General features: G+C 38.0%; 2 long non-coding RNA genes across 11 annotated transcripts in view; one reads left to right on the plus strand and one right to left on the minus strand.

The window, feature by feature from the left end:
• LOC140621510 (uncharacterized) overlaps positions 1-9,621 on the minus strand; it is a 268,877-nt gene extending 259,256 nt beyond the window's left edge. Inside the window, exon 1 of the long non-coding RNA XR_012021254.1 lies at positions 9,017-9,621. This is a non-coding gene — a long non-coding RNA (uncharacterized lncRNA). The remainder of the gene's footprint in view (positions 1-9,016) is intronic.
• LOC140621507 (uncharacterized) overlaps positions 1-20,232 on the plus strand; it is a 48,303-nt gene that overhangs the window by 13,722 nt on the left and 14,349 nt on the right. For 8 of the 10 annotated variants that reach the window (XR_012021242.1, XR_012021244.1, XR_012021248.1 and 5 more), the window contains exons 2-4: positions 2,368-2,474; positions 7,488-7,754; positions 13,432-13,556. This is a non-coding gene — a long non-coding RNA (uncharacterized lncRNA). Of the gene's footprint in view, positions 1-2,367; positions 2,475-7,487; positions 7,755-13,431; positions 13,557-15,156; positions 15,237-20,232 lie in introns of those variants that run through there. The other 2 variants (XR_012021250.1, XR_012021245.1) reach the window with 2 other exon arrangements.

A 20,232-nucleotide genomic window follows, 5' to 3' on the forward strand; every position in this document is an offset into this window, starting at 1 on the left:
GAAACAACAACTTTGCAAGACAGCTTGTCAGTTTCTTTCAAAGCTAAACACAGCCTTACCACATGATCCAGTGTTGTGCTGCTATGCATTTATCACCTGGGTTGAAAACTGTGTGTATACAAAAACCCACATTTAGAAATGTATATGTCTTTATACAGAATCATCAAAACTACTAGAAGCAACCAAGATTTCTTTCAATAGGTAAATGTATATACAAACTGTGGTTACTCATGCGATGGAATACGATTCAGAGATAAAAAGAAATTCACTATCAAGCATAAAATGTTATGAGTGCATCTTAAATGCATGTTGTAAAGTGAAGAAAGACAGTCTACAAAGGAATACTGTGTGACTCCAATTATATCACATTCTGGAAAAGGCTAACTATAGAAACACTAAAAGATGAGTGCCTACCAGAGGTGTAGGTGCAGGGAGAGAGAGTTGAATATGTGAAACATAGGAAATATTTTATGTGATTATATTCTGTATGATGCTGTAATTGTGTATTATATGAGACACTATGCATTTGTCAAAACATACAAATTCAAAGCACAAGGAAAGAGCAAATCTTAATGTATGCAAATTAAAAACATTATTACAACATGATGATTTGAGACACTTCTATGCACCTTAAATTTCTACAGTGTTACATGCCAATTATAGCTCAAACAAACTGGAAAAAAATAACTTTAACAAAACATATTCTTTACAAGGTTAGGGAAATCATGAGATTACGTGCAAAATGTTATAAAATAAACCAATAGTATTGCAAATGTATAAAATGTCACTGAAGGAGGCAAAAGAAAAAAGTTACTTGATCTAAGTAACTTTGGAAATGAGTGGAGTCTGCACAACTAAAGGGCAAGAAGCTGTATGAAGCACTTCTCTTTCATGTTAAAGTTGTGTTCCATGGAAGCAGGGTTAACAACTCTAATACTGCTATAGATGTATACATACTAGAATGAAGTAAATGGATGCCAGATGGTAGGAGCCATGTTTTTCACTGAAGGGGAATTTACAAACAGGAGGTATGGTAAATGATCTGTGTGGTAATGGATTAAAATCACATATATCAATATGAATTGATGTTTAATCTAATATAGATACCAATGGTCACACATATCAATATTTATAGAGATTGGGATACCCATTGGCTAGTATACATGCATATATTTTCTTGCTTTGTCGGCTAAGAGAGCTTAGAAGAAAGATACCCTAGTGGCTACAAATATACCTAGCGCCCAATTCTTGGTTTCTAACAATTAAAAGAAATCAGGAATCTTTGGAGAAATAGTAGGAAGTATACAAGATGAGTCTGAAGCATCAACTATTGGGTATGCCAAAGAGACATAGGAACCAACAGAAAGAGCTCCTGATGGCCAAATCGGAAAAAAACTTTGGCAACAAATAAAGTAATATTGGATCATAATCCAAAAAATAACATATATCCAGGATTTTATGTTGATTATCAACTGATTATTGAATAAATAAATATATAAGAAGAAAGAGAAAATCCCTTATGCAGGAAATGGCCAAATACTTTTTATAGATATTTTGTTCTCAAAGAGGTGGATAGATCCCCACTCCCTAAGTGTGGGTTGTGCATAGTGACTTCCTTCCAAAGAGTATAGAATGAAGAGCTGAAAAAAGTTTAACTTTACAGTGAATGGACCTCACAAACCCTATCGTAGGCAGGTGATTAAAGTTATCATCAACAACAATGTCATATGGAAACCATGTGTCCTTCATAAGATGTGAGTAAAATGGCCCTTCATCTTTATAGGCTTTCTCTCAAATATCCATAACTCCAGCCTAATCACAAGAAAAACAAATGCTAGTGGTGGGACAGTCTGCTAATTATCTGACCAATGTCCTTCACAACTATGATGGTCTTCAGAAACAACCACTGTCTGAGAACCTACCACAGACAACAGTAGTCTAAAGAAATCAGACAACTCAGTGCAATGTAGTATCCCAGATTAAATCCTGGAAGAGCAAAGTACACTCAGTAAAAACTAAGGAATTCCGAATAAAGTATGTACTTTACTCAATGATAAGTTATCAATATTGGGTTTATTACTTATAACAAATGTACTACACTAATGTTAGATATTAATGAGAGGAAACTGACTATAGGGTACATGAGAACTCTCTGTTCGACCATTGAAAACAATCCATAAATAAATCTAAAACTGTTCAAATAATAAAATGTGTTAAAGTGTTTTTAGTGATTAAAATACCATGTATTTATATGGATATTTGGGAAACATTTCTATGCTGTAGTTTTACTGAGATACACAGAAATGGGTTATAAATTAAGGTACTCACAAGGTAGTAACATCTAGTCTACTTTCTCTTCTTTTACAGTAGAAATGACATAAAGTGATGTAATTTCCTGCCAGAGATCTGAAGTTTCAAACACAGTGTATCATTTGAGAAGTATAACTAAAAATATTCAAATAATGCAAAACAAGGTAGGAAATGAAGATTTAAAAAGAGCAAATAGAAACTTATAAAATGTTATACTCAGTTGATACTTTATCAGTGACCATATAAATTATGAATGGACCAAACACTAATAAGCAGAGATTAATTAATCTCTAGTTACTTGATAAATTCAAATTTAATGGTTACTTTCCCTCTTACAATGGCTTATTTTAAATGTTTATTCAGGGAAGGAAAAAATTGATTCTCTAAGGATACAGCATGTACCAGTGTATAAATTATCTAAAATACATTTAATTTGATCTTTTCAAAGATTTTATTCATTTATTTGAGAGACAGAGAGAGAGAGAGTACAGAAGGAGAGGGAGAGAGAAGCAGACTCCAGCCTAACATAGGGCTCAATTCCAGGCCCTGAGATCATGACCCCAGCAGGGAACAGATGCTTAACCCCCTGAGCCACGCAAGCACCCCCAATTAATTTGATTTTAAATCATAAATGTTTCACATCAAGGGGATATTTTAAATATATATATATATATTTGCAAAATGCCACCATTATTAAGAATGAAAATAATTTAGTAATATATCTGATAACCATTTTTTAAATATGTTTTTTTAAAGTTGAGGGGCGCCTGGGTGGCAGTGATGAGTAAGCATGGGACTCTTGGTTTAGGCTCAGGGAGTGATCTCAGGGTCCTGAGATCCCACTGACTGGGGCTTCCCTGCTTAGTGGGGTGCCTGGTGAAGACTGTCTTTCCATCTCCCTCCTCCCATCCCTGCAGAAAGTTCATGCTTATTATCTCTCTTTCAAATAATAAATAAATAAATAAATAAATAAATAAATAAATAAATAGATAAATAACTCTTTAAAAAAAATTCAGTTGAAGTCCACTTACCATCTAGGAGATTTAATTTATTTTTATTAATTCAGATCCAGAAATTGTCAACAATATATAAATTTTTAATTGAACATATAAATGTAATCTATTTGCATATCAATACAAAAAATAAGTTAAAATGTTGAGGTTTTTTAATTAGGTGTGTTTGAAACCTGCACTCTGAAGAAGGTTGCTTGAGTATACAAACACAACCACATGCATGCATCTATATGTGTGTATGTGTTTAGGATATTTGTTTCAGGATATTTTGGAAGGAAGGAATCTATCATTTGGTTATTTAAAAAGCTGTTTAACTTTTCCAAATGAAAAGTGGCAGAGTCATTCGGCCTTGAGATGACTGACAACATCCACTGTAAACTGTAATGAAATATATTTATGAAAAGCTCTATTTAAATTTACCTTAATGAAACCACAAATTGAACTATTACACGAGCTAAGTAATTAATGTTTCAAATATTTTCAGAATTTTTTTAATTTTTAATATTTTGTATCTAATTTCTTATATTCAAAATTAATATAATTAAATGATTTCATTTAGAATGAAATACAAAAATGTGACTTTAATAAATATAGTTTGTTAACTAACCCAGAGTAAAATAAAAACTTAAAAATATTTTTCATGAAAAATATATATATATATATATTTTTCATGTTAATATCTATTTTATTTGCAGGAATTTAAAAAATAATGATTATTTATAAAATTTGACAATACAAGAAATATATTAAGTATATATCTGAGGTTATACTATTTCTATTGGCCTCATGATGGTAAAAATGACCCTCCCAACTTATTTTTTTTTTAAAGATTTTATTTATTTATTCATGAGAGACACAGAGAGAAGACAGAGACATAGGGAGAGGGAGAAGCAGGCTCCTCGCAGGGAGCCTGTTGTGGGACTCGATCCCGTGACTCCAGGATCATGCCCTGAGCCAAAGGCAGATGCTCACCCAGGCGTCCCTCAACTTAATATTCTTAAATTCTGGATAAATGAGGGCAATGTTGGAGCCTAAAAGTGATTCACTTTTTATGTTACAAAGTTTAGATTATTCCTTTGTTTTGGTAAATTTTGATAAATTTGTATGTTCAGGTCTTCAGTTGTGTTTAAGCAATAATATAATATCAATGAACTCTTCACTCAGAAGTTGCCTGATAGGACTTGCTGCATATTGCAGAGCTGCATTAAACGCACAAACAAACAAAATTTGCTAATTAAAAACAAAAACAAAAAATAAAACTAACACAGAATTCAGCTCTGAGCACCACAGATGCCACAGTGTAGCTTGATTAAGAAACCTAGCAACTTAACAAATGTAGATTCCTTAGACATGAGTCAGCAGGGGATTTCAGAATGTTTACAAGTTTGTTTTCTTTGTTTTTAATGAATATTCTTGCCTGTAAACATAAATATTGGAAATAAAGCTATTTCAACTCACATTTCTTAATGTAAGTACTCAGACAGAGATAAATTAACACCATCAACAGAATTATTAAACATTGAAATGTTTAAAATTCAGGTTCAAACATTATTACTTTGCCCTTGGACTATATCTAAGAAGCCACTTCTGAAACAGTTTTTGAAGACCCAAGAGATAGAAGAGTGAACTGTGCATACCAATTAGAATTTTTATTTCTTTAGTTTTGGGTAATTCAAGTTTTTTATTGCAAAATGGCTATTATTTGCTATTTTTCATATTTAGACTTCCTATTATGATATAATTATCTTATTTTTTGAATATCAAATATTTTTAGAAAAGTACCCAATATGATTTTATCGCCTATTTTTCCTGAAGATTGTAAAATGTTGTGTATATTTTTTCCTAATGAAAGTGCTTCCTAATTAAACTTTTCCATTTGGTGATTTTCAGATACCATAGGCTCATATCTCACATTTGGCTGTTCTATCCACATTATATAATGGATCTAACGCTTCTCCAGCCACATAGATATAAAGACAAAGACCAGTGAATGGTCAGTACTGGGTTACTTGGAGAGAGGCATCACTGAGGCTTTTGTAGAACACAGAGAATTTTGAAGAATCTCCTGCAACATCTTAAAATTCATGTGAAAACTGTTCTACACTATTTTATTCCTCTGCCTGCTTTTATATAAAAATTGGTTGCATTTCTCCAATTTTCTCCCAAAACTGATTTTAAATAAGAGGCACCAACTTAATTTTGCATCATCTAGCACCTCTTGCTAGGTAGGACATGTATGCACCTGAGCTTATATCAAGCCCTTTTTAGGAGCAAAACTCAGAGGATACAGATTATTAGCTTCTGATCAATAATCATAATTAGAAATATTAATCTCTATTGGAAAGCAGACTGTAGAAGACAGAATTCTAAGATGCTTACGAAATTCCTACCTCTGATATATACAATGGAGGTGATCCTTTCCCCTTCAGTGTGAGCAGAAACTCTGAGAATGATGAGATGTCACTCTCTGATTATGTTACATTGTATGATAAAATGATTTTGCAGAGGTAATTAAGTCCCACAAACAAAGAGCAGATTGCCATTGATGGGCCTCACCTAATCAAGCAAAACCTTTAAAATAGGACCTAAGGGGGAGAGACTGGAAGCAACAGACACTCCCTCCCTGCCATTACCCACCTCTCTATTTCTCATCCTCACTCACTTGTGTGTTTTTTGCTGACTTTGAAGAAACCCATCTCCATGTGTTCTACCACTGTGAGGAAATAAATTTTGCTAATGACCATAGGAAGAGCACCTCAAACCCTCATGAGACCACAGCTCCTGCTGACACCCTAATTGCAATCTTGTGAGACCCTGAGCAGAGGATCCATATAAACCATATCTGAAATTACGACCCATGCAAATGTTAGGAGAACAAATGTATGTTGTTTTTAAGTGCTAATTTTGTGGTAATTGTTATGAAGCAATAGAAAAACAACACATAAGCACCTACCGTATTTAAAAACTATTAAAATAATATCATAGGGCAGCCCGGGTGGCTCAGTGGTTTAGTGCCACCTTCAGCCCAGGCGTGATCCCGGAGACCCAGGATCGAGTCCCACGTTGGGCTCCTTGCATGGAGCCTGCTTCTCCCTCTGCCTGTGTCTGTGCCTCTCTCTCTCTCTCTCTCTCTCTCTTTCTCTGTGTGTGTGTGTGTGTCTCATGAATAAATAAATACAATATTTAAAAAAATACTATCATAAATCTTAGTTTTCTCTCTATGTTTTTCTTGTCTCTTATTCTTTCCAGGAAGCCTCATCCAGAATAGTGTATTATCTTATAGTACAGTGTATTTTCCAGTTCTACACAGCATAGGGAGTCATGCAAGAGGCTACAATTCTGGGCCGTGTGGTGGAGTGCTAGTGGATGGCTTCGCATTTGGAGCTTTTCTGCTCTGCTCCCTGTACTTCCAATACAACAAGTCTATGTTTATCTTTACAAGTCTTATTCTTTCACAAACATTTTTTTTCTAAAGGTTTTATTTATTTATTCATGAGAGACACACAGAAAGAGAGGGAGAGACATAGGCAGAAAGAGAAGCAGGTTCCGTGCAGGGAGCCTGATGTGGGACTCGATCCTGGGACTCTAGGATCACTCCCTGGGCCGAAGGCAGGCGCTCAACCACTGAGCCACCTAGGCATCCCACAAACATTTTTTTTAATAAAGCAGTTTCACCATTAACCATTAACCAAAATCCTGTTACAGGACACTTGATATAAAAGCACAGATTTTATATTAATATTCCCTGTCCTATCAACCTGTGTCCTATTTTACCACAATGCTGTTTTTTTTTTTAAATCTCAATCTGTAGAATAGAGATAAATCCTAATTCTTAGCTATGCTTAAAATTAAGTGGTTCCAACAGGTATTGTCCTTAGATGAATTTGAAAAATTAAGTAAGAAAGTAAGTAAAAGGTTAATCCATAATTGGATTCACCGTTAAGTATTTCAGGGACAATGTTGATTTCTAATACCTCATATATCATTATAAATAAAACATAATCTTTCTCTTCTTTGTAAATGAAAATAATTTAAACAAAGTTATAGTGCCATATGTTTATAGAAATGGTAAATAATATTTTATGTAAGCATGGTACAAATAATATAATTAATTTCAATATAGTTTTATTGTTTCTTACATTCTCTCTCTTTTTTGTTTTAAAGATTTTACTTATTCATCCATGAGAGTCATGGAGAAAGAAGCAGACACATAGGCAGAGGGAGGAGCAGGCTCCCCATGGGGAGCCTGATGCAGGACCCGATCCCAGGACCCTGGGACCATGACCTGTGCTAAAGGCAGATGCTCAACCGCTGAGCCACCCACGTGTCCTACCTAGACTAGACCCTCTTTAATATTCAGTGAAGTATTGCTTTTCTTCTATCATGGTGTGGAAGTTCCAGCAGACTCAAGAATTTTCTGATCATTCTTAGGTGAGACAAAACCTCACAGTTGCTTTAAACTTGGTAACATGGGCTGAGTTTAGAAATTAAAATGCTCATCCAAATACATTTATCAGAAATTTTATCTTAATTAAAAATAAGGTGCCCCTCCCCTACCTTTGATGAGAAAGGGTAGGGCAGCAGATGACCCTCTCAACCTTCAATCTCCCTTAACCTCTTCACATAGCTACTGTGTTCAAACTCACAGGATTTAAGTATGAGGTGGACAGCACAATGTTAAACTCCTCTGCTTTAACAAGAGGAGGCTACACTTTCATGAGTATATTCACGGCTTCTTCACAGCCTTCCACCTGTGCCCTTGCATTGTTGACTCCTCTTCATGGATGATCTCTTGACTTCACAGGGGCTGTTCTATGTTTCTTTCAATTTGTGATTTTCAGACTTTGTTTTTTTTTTTAAGTTTTTTTTTTTAATTTTTATTTATTTATGATAGTCACAGAGAGAGAGAGAGAGAGGCGCAGAGACACAGGCAGAGGGAGAAGCAGGCTCCATGCACCGGGAGCCCGATGTGGGATTCGACCCCGGGTCTCCAGGATCGCGCCCTGGGCCAAAGGCAGGCGCCAAACCGCTGCGCCACCCAGGGATCCCTGTTTTCTTTTTTTAAAAAAAATATTTTATTTATTTATTCATGAGAGACACGGAGAGAAAGGCAGAGAGAGAGGCTCCTCACAGGGAACCTGATGCTGGACTTGATCCCTGGACTGCAGGGATCATGTTCTGAGCCAAAGGCAGATGCTCAACCACTGAGCCACCCAGGTGTCCCTGATTTTCAGAATTTTTAACCCATGTGACATCTCACTGTTTTGTTGAATTTTTATCTAGCACATCTTCTTAAGGGGGTGCTAATTTTAAGTGACTCAGACTTACTTTGCTGCTGTGAGTCCCTATCTGGTTACTGGGGTTCCTGGATGGAGGCATCTGCAGTTATTTACACAGACAGCACCAACTGTCCCTCAGACTCAAGCTCTCCCTCTATCCTTCCCTTTCAACTGCTCCATCTGATAGATAACCACAGACTCTCAAGTATTCTATCTCAGCAATTCAGTAGAAACTCCCAAATTAACAGCCTGCCATGCATCTCCATTTTTCTGTTCCCCACCATAAGAGAAAGTGAACACAGGAGAGTTTGATATTATTTGCACATAAATTGGAACCAGAAGAGTTTTTGCCCATACTCCTTACTACTAAATTTAACTGAAGGAAACAAATGAACAAAATAGAATCTTACTTACTGTTGAAGGAGATCATGGAGAGGATGTGATCTGCTGGTTGACCCATGAGCTGGAACTGGGTATTCAGAGGTTCCTCACATACTCCCTGGTCCTTGGGATGACCATTCTGCTTGCCATTCCCACAGTGAGAAACATTTTCAAGAATACATCCTTGAGAGAGCAATGTGTTGTTGAGACCATATGGATGGTGTCAGTTAAGGCCACTGTATAAGCTTTTAAGATTTGGCAGGTGGGTGCAGTGATCTACTCAACTCACCACCTACAAATCTGGAGTGGCCTGACTCTCTCTTCCATCTCGTCCTGCCATCCTGGATCTGGGGGCTGGTTGCAAATTTCACATGGGAAGCTCTAGATATTGCAAAGAGCCAACAACTGGTAGCCTGTCAGTAGTCAGAAAAAAATGGGTCTCGAGAAAGAAGCAACCTTGAGGGCAATGCGTAAATGGCCATCCAATTTGGTGTGGGGAAGTGTGGGGAGGGTTGGCCCATTTGCTGGATGCTCATGAACCCCCGCCTGAGTAGGATGCCTTGAGCACACCAGCTGCTCTTATGCACTTGTTGGGAATACTGCATACAGCACACGGCGGCCAAACTGGGAAGCAGGGGCTGCTGCGGTGGGCTGGACTCTACAGTGGTCATTCAGCTGGACACTGATTACCAACTAGAGGCTGAAGCCTGAGTTAAAAAGCTGGAAGCAGAGCTGAGATTACAGAAGGACATGTGGTTGTTCATAACTTTGCGGCTTCCAGGTGGGCAGACAGGGTGGAAGAGCAAGATAATTAGCTGGAGAGCTCAGTGTGCAGTTCTGCAAGGTCGGAGGGCAGATTTAAGGCCTTGAGCCCTGAGCACTTGTGATTGGGATGATAAGAGGTGAAAACCCTGGGAAGGCGTTAAGAACTCCGAGGAGTATGGTACAGTAATTGACAGTGGAATGGACAAAATGCCCGGTGTCTGACCCCTACTGCAAAAGAAAGCAGAAGCACAGCAACAATAATCCCAGACAGCAGGGCAGTGCCCTATTCAAGGAATGTTCATGATGAGAGAATACACTCCCACTGAGCTTGTTGGTATAGCTGCTGGGTCCCAACCAAGGCCACGGAAAGTATCCAGGCATGGATGGAGTGGTGTGGGATATGGGAGTGATGACATTTCTCTGACTAGGCAGGAGGCAGAGAAAATAAATATCACCACATATCCTGTCCCACAACACCTGAGTGGCATTCCAGGGATTCAAGGCATTCACTGTCTTGTAGATTGGATTACTCCATCCTGCTTGGAGGCTTGGCCAAATGAGAGGTACCTCCCTGGGCATGTGGGACCTTGGAAATCTACAGAGGAAGACAACAAATTCTTAAGAAGTTGCAGCCCAGGTGGCTCAGCAGTTTAGCGCTGCCTTCAGTCCAGGGCATGATCCTGGAGACCCGGGATCAAGTCCCACGTTGGGCTCCCTGCATGGAACCTGCTTCTCCCTCTGTCTGTCTGTCTGTCTCTCTGTGTGTGTGTGTGTGTGTGTGTCTCATGAATAAATAAATAAAATCTTTAAAAGAAAAAAAAAAGAATAAGGAATAAGACAGGCCATCTAGAACCCCGTTTCTGAAGGCTCTGATCAGGTCACATTCAATGCAGAAATGAAAGCCAAGGCACTCCAGTACACCCCTCAGCACCCAGTGTGGGACACTGATATTCATGCTGAATCCAGTTGTAGGACAAGAAATTTATGGTATTAGGCAAGCCATTGCTGATGTGGGGGAAAGTGACAAATCCTGAGAATGGGTACAAGCTTTGGGAAAGCCCTAAGATGGAGAAGGAACTCAAAAAGTCAAAAGGCTATTCCCAGATGGATGTAAAATACTCAATAAAAGTAACCTGAAAGCAAATGTGATTTGATCACCTCGCTGCCAGGAACCCAACTGGAAAGACATAATGGCCACCTCACACAGTACTGGTAAGCCTAAGAAAAACCTCAAAAGGCTGGACAAGAGTTCAGACTTGCCCCACCTGCCCCTACCAACCCTGATGGTCCACCTGCTCCAGCAGAGATCTCCGAGATACAGTCCTAGTCCGGGTAGTCTGGGTGGGTACCTCCCATGCCCTGGGTATAAGACCTATAGGTCAAGACTGCCTACCAACTGGGAATCCATAAGCCTGCCACCTCTGTGAAAACTGGTAACTCTCAAACAATATAAGTTGCTGGGCAGGGGGGTAGAAGGAGATAGGAGAAACTATCCAAGAACTGCACTGAGTGGATATTGCATATCCTGCCCATAGTGCTTTCAACAGCTCAATAAAAAAGCTAAATGGAGGGACGCCTGGGTGGCTCAGTGGTTGAGTGTCTGCCTTTGGCTCAAGACATGATCCTGGGATCCAAGATCAAGTCCTACATTGGGCTCCTTGCATGGAGCCTGTTTCTCCATCTGCCTGTGTCTCTGCCTCTCTCTCTCTCTCTCTGTCTCTAATGAATAAATAAATAATATCTTTAAAAAAATAAAAAAGCTAAATGGACTGCAGAGAATTGAACAAGATAGTAACTCCCATCCATGTGGCTATGCCCAACATAGCCTCCATCTTGGATGCCTCTGCCAGAGTCCTAGGAGTATCCCATGCTGTTCTGGAGTTAGCAAAAGCCTTTCCCTGGCCACTTAGTCAAAAGATCAATTTGCCTTCATGTGTGAAGGACAATATCAGATCTTTCAAGTGCCTCCCTAAGGTTACCTGCATAGCCTCCCCATATGTCATGAGATGACATCGTCCCCATGGCTGGGGGTCTGTCCCTGTTATCCTTCCCCACATCAGTAAAATGAGCCTTACACTGATGATACAGTGTTAACATGTGAAGATTTGCCTCTGCTGTAGGATGCTATTCAGGCTTTGCTGGAACATCTATGAGGAAATGGAAGTGGTGAGGCCATAGAAAATTGAAGGTCCAGACACTACCATAACATTCTGGGAGTCATTTGTTCAGGATAAATGTATGTTGTCCCAAAAATTAAGACTGATAGGATGCAAGCTTATTTAACTCCTAAAAATGTGAAAGAGGTATAAGACTTTGTATGGATTTGGGGATTTGGAGGATTTTTCTTCCCCACTTGGCACAGTGCCTCCATCTCTTATCCCACCTCCAAGATAAGGGCCTGTGTGGGACAGATAAGAGAAGCAAGCCACCTTTGCAAAGGCAAAAATAGTATCGAGGCAGATGAAAGTTCTGGGCATCAACCAAGCAGAGCCACCATTGAGTCAGATGTGTCTGAGACCCCAGAAGTTATGGGTTGAGCACTGTGATAGAGACAACAAAAAGGAGAGTGCTGCTAGGATTTTGGCTCTAGCTCTGGAAGGGGACAGAAACAAGATCTACCCACATAGAGCAACAGCCCCCTCATAGTGTACACAGGAGTCCTCCAGATAGAGCCTTTCATGAAGGAACCATGGCAGCTAATGGGCTCAACTTAGAATGGTTTAGCTGGTCATCACTCATGAGCCCTGGCTGGTAACTCTGAGCTGACAGTTGGGCTGTTCCAAAGGGATTAGCTGTATGGCTTAGAAAATGGGAAGTAGAGAGATAGAGAGATGATCATAAGTAGGTCCTGTGGGACAGGATATGTGGTAAGACATTTGGGTTCAACTTTAAGACCCATTGTCTCAAACTTCACTGTTTTTCATGCCTTAGCTCATAAGTTGTTGACACCCCCTGACAATCAGCAAGCTGATGCCCTAGCTGGGGTGTGAGCCCTAGCAACTGACCTTTTAGTATATACAGCAGATTGGGTGCATAGAAAAAGGGGCCATTGTGGCACCTGGGGGGAATGGCACATTGCTAAGGATGCTGATTGCCTTTGAAATACAAGAACTTGGTTAATGCAGTAACAACATGCCTCATGTGTTCTAAGCAATGCTCAAGGCAACTGCCAAAGTAGTCTAGGGCCATCATTAAGAGTTCCCAACCAGTAAAGGATTGGCACATTGGTTACATTGTATATGTGACCGCCCAGTGAAGGCCTCTATATAAACTTTTAAGATTCTGGTGGGTGACCTTAGGGAGATATTCATTTTGTAGCCTCCTAAAATAAGCCTTGTGTGTAAGTTTCCTTGCTTATTAAAACTGTCACTCAGCACCCTGGAGTGCCCTGTCTCTTTCTCCAGTTGTCTTTGCCCTCCAGGTATAGGGCCACTTTCAGATTTTATCCAGGAAACCCCCAAAGTTGCAACCAGCACTTACTATATTATAGATTTATGGATGAATGTTATATTTTCCTTATATAATCTATATTATTTAAGCTAAATACAATGATAATGTAGTAAACTCAAATTAGAAATCAGAACACAATATTTTTTAAAAGACAAACAATTTTAAAGGAAAAGAAGAGATTTCTGATTATGCCTTTCAGAGCTTCTATCATTATTCTTCATTTATTTTTTCAGGTTATCACCTCAATTTCACAAATGTTCTTCATGGAAGCCTAGGAAGTAAACCTGGGTCATGGAGGACATGGTTCCAATGCTCAGTTTCTTTTGAAAAATTTTCATCCAAACATGAATTCACAGAGGTATATGCTGGTGTTATACTCTGCTCCTTTGTCCAAATACTAAAGTTATAACACTTGTAAGCTTCAAACAGAAGTTTTCTTTTAACTCTTATTTTTGAAACATGGCAAATATGCCTAGCTAACTACATTTGTTAAGGTTGGTATTTTAAAATGCTATCAAACCTGCAGAGTGTAAAAAAAAAAAAAAAAAAAAAAACCTGCAGAGTGTAAAGGATTTTCTTGCACAGCACACAGAAGTATACAAAGAAAATATATTTGTTTCTGATCAATTAGTGTAGTTAGTTATCCTACAAAATACAGAATTCCTTCAAGGCAGTGTTTGCTTATTAAAAAGTCATTTTTGATAAGGGTGAAATGCCACAATTCTGAGTTTCTTCTGCATATATTTAATATGTGACAAATGAGCATCCTCAAAGATCTACTCAATTAGAAAAATGGAAGTGTGGCATTAATTTAGCCTCATAAGTATCAAGTGTGTGAAGAACGGTTCATGAGTTTACTCTTGTTTGGTGGCCCAGATGTCTGCCTCATCTAAGGGAGATTAAATTGTAAACTGAAGAATGAGTAGAGAATATTTAATTTTGGTAGATGTGTGAGCATGCGTGGGTCCGAAGGGTAGTAAAGGCTTAGCACCAAAGCAGGGCATACTTGCTGCAACTGGTGTCATGCATCCAGGGAACTGAAAGAAGCCAGTGTGGTTGGGAGGAGAGAATATGGCCCTGACGCAAGTTTAAAATTGACAAATTCATATAGCCAGATATCAAAGGCTTTTTCAAAGTTGATAGTAAAAATGATTAATCTTCAAAGAAGAGAAAATCATTATATGTTGCAACACTTTTCTCAAGAAACAATATTTTGTGTATCTGCCTCATCTGAATGTTGTAAAATCCTCCCTTTTTTCTTTGAAAAGGCAATTATTGGAGAGATGCTTTGTGTTACAACTGTCTATAAAAGTCTCTAATTTCAATATGTAAAACAATCGTGATGCCATACCAAACTGAGTTTGAGATTTCTTGTTTTACATGCATGCATATTTTCATTAAAATGAAAAAAAAAAAGAAAAAAGGGGCAGAGTTTAAAAAAAAAAATCATAGTAGAACAAAAGGGATACCCACACAATAAGAAGGACTCTTGCAATGGGTTATTGAAAATACATATGAGTTGCCTATTAGACATGAATTTAATGGTGTCAATGGACATTGACAAAGTCTCTTTTTTTTAAGATTTTATTCATTTATTCATATGAGACACAGAGAGAGGAAGAGGCAGAGCCGGAGGGAGAAGTAGGCTCCTCTCAGGGATGTGGGACTTGATCCCAGGATCCTGGGGTCATGCCCTGACCTGAAGGCAGACACTCAACTACTGAGCCACCCAGGCATCCCCAGAGTCTCTCTCTTCTGATAGAGTGGTGATTTGGGCCTAGTTCTTAGGATTCTGCACTCCACACATTCTAGATTTCAGGTGATCTCCTTGTGCTAATTCTCCAGACATCATCTCTCACTACTTAGTTTTCTTCTCAAAGCATGAGGAATAGCATCTTACTCCGCACTCTTTGTTGGCCCTTGGGGAACTGATTCTGATTTGGATCCCTTTGTTTCAGAAGAACTGCTTAGCGACATTTAGGGTGTCTGAAGACACTGGAACCTACCGTTCTTTCGCAAAACAGCTGCATCTAGGTTTGAGCTGGATCTCTTTCCTTATGTTCTATCATAATTTATTCACCTTCAAAGTCAGAGCCACCTGAAAAATTATAGTATCTTTATGGTACATTGGAGTGAACTCCTATCTAACTCTCAAAGGCATTTTCATTTCAGAAGACAGATTCCTCTTCTAAAACTAAAAAAATAATAATAATAATAATCACTCAATTGCCTATTTCATGTGACCAAGGAGACAGTACCTTTCAGGTAGATTCATAAAACAGGTTGCAAATATTATTGAAGAAATAAAACTCTTAATTTGCTACCAGCATGAGGCTACACAGCTATGTATTAACTCTCACCATCAGCTGTCCCTAATATGAACCAAATCCACCCAGCCTCTCATTTCTTTATTTATTTTGCTACATTTCTGCAATTATAACCAAGTCACAGTGACCTTTTCCTTTCCAGTGGAAATCCACAATCTATGAAGTCTACTTAAACAGAGGTTGTTCAACATTTTTCTGCAAAAGGCCAGACTATAAGTATATTAGGATTGTAGGCCATATGGTCTTTTCTTAACTATTAAAACCTGTCATTGTGGGGTGCCTGGCTGGCTCAGTTAAGTGTTTGCCTTTCCACTCTGGTCACGAACCTGGGGTCCTGGGGTGGAGCTACATGTCAAGCTCCCTGCTCCTCCTAGCTCGTGCTCTCCCTCTCACTATCTCTCTCTCAAATAAGTAAATAAAATATTTAAACAAAACAAAATAAAACCTGCCATTGTAATCCAAAGCAATCATAGACTATTTACAAATGACTGAGCAGGTATGTTTTCCAATTAAACTTTATTTCCAACAATAGAGAGAAAACTAGACTTTGCCTGCAGGGTTTTTGTTTGTGTGTGGGGGGTTGTTTTTTGTTTAGTTTTGCTTTTTACACAGAAGCATTTTAGTCTTGCAAAATATAATTTGAGAGAATCTCTTTCTTCTCTACCTCAGCAATGTGCCAGTATTATATTTCAGGCATATGATTAACCCTCAGTTTTAAATTATCCTGTTAAGTTTTTTACCCCACATTTTGAAAATTCAAAACAAACAATGCCTAATTTTAGTGTAATGTAGCCTCTACCGAGAGTCACCTGAAAAATACAGGAATTTGTATTCCTCCATACATGTCAACCCACTCATGGTTCATGTGTAGCTGAGGTGCTTCAACATATGCAAGTATCCAACAGCTAGGCGTACCCACATGAGACCTGAGGAGAGAAATGAGTTATAAGAGACAATAATTTCAACTATGCAAATGGAATCAGTCAGCAAAGGCAATGGTTTTCCTTGGGAGCAGCAGTGACACAAGTTTTAGAACTTCCTTTTAAGGCAGATCAGTTCTCACTACAAATGGCATCAAGATTGTGCTTCTCAAGAACAGCCCCCTGATTTACTTTCTCTGAAACAGGAGAGAAGTCTAAATGAACATTTAAAAATCTATTTCATGGAATAGAGATCTTTTCCAATATGGAAATTTAATCTCCTTAAAGGATATTTTAAAGCATAGGTCACGAAGAAGACTATTGATTCTAGAAGAACGATATGAGTGTTAAAAAAAGAAAGCAAAATTTTAGTATACTTATACATATACAAATGAGGCATTAAAGTTGTAAAGACTAAAACTGAGGAAAAAACTGTGGCAGTGGCCTTTGAATTAATTTAGAATGATGGTTTGGTTTCCTCATATAGCTTCCTGGAATGGCCATGTTGTTGCATAACTATCATGTTAAAATTTGCTATATTTACATTCCAAGAAATTTCTACATGACCATTAAATACAAGTAATTTTCTAATAAAAAGTTTTGCTTTAGCAATGAAAAGACATAAACTTTGATCATTCTTGCCAAAATGATTATGTCTCTTGTAAAAACTATAGAGTATCATCAGTCCATGTGGTATTTTCTAGTCTTTGAAGTAAGAACCTTCATAAATTGTATTTGGGTCATTTGGTGCCAGATGTTTTGGCTCAATTTTTCCTATTGCACAGATTTTTTTTTAAGTTAGAGGTACAACTGACCTCATTATTTTATTAATTTATTCACTTATGCATGCATTTAGTGAACTACTTCCTTTATGAATACTAGGTTGCAAACAGTGTGCCTGCAGGACCAAATGTTTAAAATGGAAGGAAACCAGGGCACCTGGGTGGCTAAGTTGGTTGGGAATCTGACTCTTGATTTATGCTCAGGTCTTAAGGGGCTGGGATTGAGCCAGCCTCAGGCTCCATGCTCAGCCAGGAGCCTGCTTGAGGAATCTTTATCTCTTTCTTTACTGGTTAGCATTCTCTGTTTCCAATCAATAAATAATCTTTAAAATACAATAAAATATGTATCTTAAAAAATATACAGTCCCAGCATACATATAAACACATCACTGTCATTTTGTGGAGCAAGGAGCCACTGATCTCTCCGTAAACCTCACAGGTGAGATTTTTCTCTCTTTGAGGTTTTGAGGGTCAGAGATCCAACAGGCTGTATTATGTATTCCATTCCAGTGACTGAAATAGAGAATAATAGAGAAAGAGGAGTTGACAAGTACTTTAACATAAAGCTATTCTCCTAAATCTTAGGTTTCCACTATAAAAACTAAAGATGGTCCTTCTTGTCTTCACTGTTTCAGATAACTATATTAGTTAAGGCAAACTTTAAGTGTTCTTTGTTGTAAAATAAATACTTGCTATGTGGCATTCTAATGAAACATGGTCTGCAAGTTATTTGAGAGAATGCAATTACTTTTGCCTATTAAATTTCAGAATTGCAGCAATTTATCATTCTTATCAAAATGATTTTTTTATGGTTCACATGGCTCATGAAACCAAGGGCAAAATAATCAGAATAGTTTAATAAAAAAATTAAACATTAAGAATTATGTATTTTCCATCTTGTATTTTTTTAAAGTTAAATTTTCTTTACTATCAGTTTCTCAAAACAATTTACAGTTAAATTATCTACTATTGATATGGGAGAGCTTGGTTCTTGTCTCATGGAGTCAAAGAAGGAATCTCACAGACAACAGAGAGTAAGCAAAGCAATAGAAGTTTATTAAGCAAAGAAACAGAGAAATCTCTCAAAAGTGAGAGGGGTCTTCACAGGGTTGTCACTGAGGGCTTTTTTTAAATCTCTTTTATAGGAAACTGACCAGGGAACTTGGTAAATTTCTCGTCAATATCAGGGTGGATTTGTAAATATCATGTCTATATTTAGAACAAACAGGGTGGCCTTGGAACAAGATGGTTCTTTATAAATAACATGAGCACAAACAAGGGGTTCCCTTTTCTCTGATTAATATCTCCTCCATAATATTCCTCTACATCTGGGGTTTCTGTGACCCTAGTAGCTATGAAAGGGGATACTCCCTAATGTTTTGGAGCTAGGGAGCCAGGTTTATTTTTCTGTTTTTTACTGTCTTACCTCTGTTTTTTTGGGATGGGGAGGACCCTGACTCTGGGACTCTTCCCTTATCTTTCCCTGCCTAGCACCACCTACCCCTAACTTGTCCCTACATCACTATCACATAATTATATGCACAATTGTGATCAATGGTATTTCCCTGATGACATATCAGTATTATAAACATGAAAATTGAAGTCGAGTCACAAATGTTTAATTACTAAGAATGTATTTTAGGGGTATCTGGGTGGCTTAAATGGTTAAGCATCTGCCCTCAGCTCAGGTCAGGATCTTGGGGTCCTGAGATTGGGGCACACAGCAGGCTTCCTACTCAGTGCGAAGTCTGCTTCTCCTTCTTCCTCTTCTTCTGCCACTGCCCCTGCTTGTGCCTTCTCTTTCTCTCTCTGTCAAATAAATAAAATCTTTTAAAAATAATATATTTTATTTTAGAGACAAACTTAAACTTTATCAACCTTGCAGGGTCTTTGAATATTCTGGAACATGTGGATTTAGGTTTCAAAAATATGACAGTTTCAGTGTTAGGATGGAATTTTGAAGGATTGAATAACAATGCGACTTTGCTTAGAGGAGGGAAACATATAAGCTATAATAATTTTGTTCTTAGTCCCTTTTTGTCATTTCAATTTTTCTTTCCACTTTTATTCTATCTTCAAAATACACTCACCCTGACAACTAGAAGTATAAGTAAAAATTAAGGAAAATCCACACAAGAGCTGCATTTGCCTTTCCCTTGCTCCCATGCCTAGAAAGGTTGTTAGCATTCTCCCCCTCTCTCTTAGTTGCTCCTTCAGTCCTCATAAACTTGAGTGGTTTGAAACAAGTTCAGCAGAAGGATCAGTTTCAGGGCCAGGTGACCCAAGCAGCACATATAACCTCTTTACTCTGCGGATTAACTTAGAAAATACTGAAATATCATTTACTGACATTCAAAGGTCATCCATCTATCTCCTAGAAGTCACATTGCAGGGGTGCCTGGATGGCTTAGTCCATTGAGTGGATGACTCTTGATTTTGGCTCAGCTCATGATCTCAGGGTCCTGGGATGGAGCCCCACATCAGGAATCTTCACTCAGCAGAGAGCTCTCTCCCTCTCCCTCTGCCCCTCCCCCATGTGTGTGCAACCCCCCCAATAAATAAATAAATAAATAAACCTTAAATATAAGTCACCTTGCAAATGGTCACCTTGTACAGGTGAGGATAGAAGATGCTTTGTTTTCATCCCTGACATAACTTCAGAGCTCTCATCTGTATTACAGTTTTTTTGTTTTTTGTTTTTTGTTTTTTGTTTGTTTGTTTGTTTGTTTTGTATTTTTTTGGCTATGTAGGGAGGTGACAGGAGATACATATTTGTTTATTTCGGAACTAAAGTTGTGACATAATAACTCCCACTTGGCAGATCTAACCACAGTGGAATTCCAGGTCCTCAGCCTCAAGATGCCACAACAACAAATAGCTACCACCTGCTTTACAAAAGAGTATGAATTATTTTTCCCAGGTGCATTTAAAATTTGGCTAGCTACACTGGTTTTCTTTGCCATAGTATTCATGAAGGTAATATTATAGCAAATAATCATATATAT

Source organism: Canis lupus, chromosome 30 (assembly GCF_048164855.1).
Source record: "Canis lupus baileyi chromosome 30, mCanLup2.hap1, whole genome shotgun sequence".
NCBI classification, from domain to species: Eukaryota; Metazoa; Chordata; class Mammalia; order Carnivora; family Canidae; genus Canis; species Canis lupus.